Genomic DNA, 986 nt, shown 5'->3' on the forward strand with positions numbered 1-986 from the left:
GTCTATGATGACGTGTAAGGTGTGATTTTTGATTAAAAACCTTGCCACATTCATCACATTTGTAAGGTTTCTCTCCCGTGTGAATTTTCTTATGACATACAAGATATGACATGTGACAGAAGCTCTTGCCACATTCATTACACTTGTAAGGTTTCTCACCAGTGTGACATCTACGATGGCGTTCGATGTATCGCTTCTGATTAAAGACCTTCCCACATATATCACATTCATATCGTTTCTCTCCTAAATGGATTATCTGATGTTCCCTTAAGAGTGAGCTACAATTAAAGGCTTTGCCACTCTCATTACATTGCAAAGACTTTTCTCTCACGTGTACCTCCTCTCTTTCTGTCAGTAATGAATGAAGCAAATTATTTCTACAGTAATTAGAAATATGGGTTTTGGGCCTACAAAAAATTCTTGGGGAAGTTGAAATTAAGGAAACATCATTTATAGACTTCTCTAGTTGATTATCAATATTCCCTTCATTCTGAAATATGTGCAGGTTAGACAGATGTGAATGAAAGCTTAATCCAAGCTGATCTTCAGTAGGCTTGTTTCCAGAAGGCCTGTCATCATATCGGTCTTTACTACCAGTCAACTTTTTGATTTTCGTCATGGGTACTTCACGACTATTTCTTTCATCCTTTTGCCACTGAAACTCAAAGTCATGAATATTTTTCTCAGTTTTCTGGAAGCAAAAATCTCCAGTGTGATGACTTTCATGTCTTTGCAATGTCCCTGTGCGGAACACTTCTGTATTGCCTTGCTCTGTGGATGAGAACTCCTTCATCACGCATATGGAAGAGGTATCTACAAAATATAAACAACAACAGGTTTCTAATTCAGTACAGATGGTAAATAATACTGAAATGTGTAAATACGACACAAAAAAACAATACTTATTGTAAACTTCCACAACATGATCTTCAAAGTTTAGGAATACAACAGGAGTAAGATTCTTTTTTTTTTTTTTTTTTTTTTTT

The 986-nt window shown here is 35.7% G+C and overlaps 1 protein-coding gene and 1 pseudogene across 4 annotated transcripts in view; one reads left to right on the forward strand and one right to left on the reverse strand.

The window, feature by feature from the left end:
- The window catches only part of LOC119469431 (zinc finger protein 160-like), a 609,418-nt gene that overhangs the window by 191,694 nt on the left and 416,738 nt on the right, over positions 1-986 (forward strand). The window lies entirely within an intron of this gene.
- The window catches only part of LOC108295645, a 24,409-nt pseudogene that overhangs the window by 2,459 nt on the left and 20,964 nt on the right, over positions 1-986 (reverse strand). Inside the window, exon 4 of the transcript XR_005198226.1 lies at positions 111-813. The product of XR_005198226.1 is annotated as a zinc finger protein 888-like (transcript). The remainder of the gene's footprint in view (positions 1-110; positions 814-986) is intronic.

Source organism: Cebus imitator, unplaced genomic scaffold (genome assembly GCF_001604975.1).
Source record: "Cebus imitator isolate Cc_AM_T3 unplaced genomic scaffold, Cebus_imitator-1.0 Scaffold654, whole genome shotgun sequence".
NCBI lineage: Eukaryota > Metazoa > Chordata > Mammalia > Primates > Cebidae > Cebus > Cebus imitator.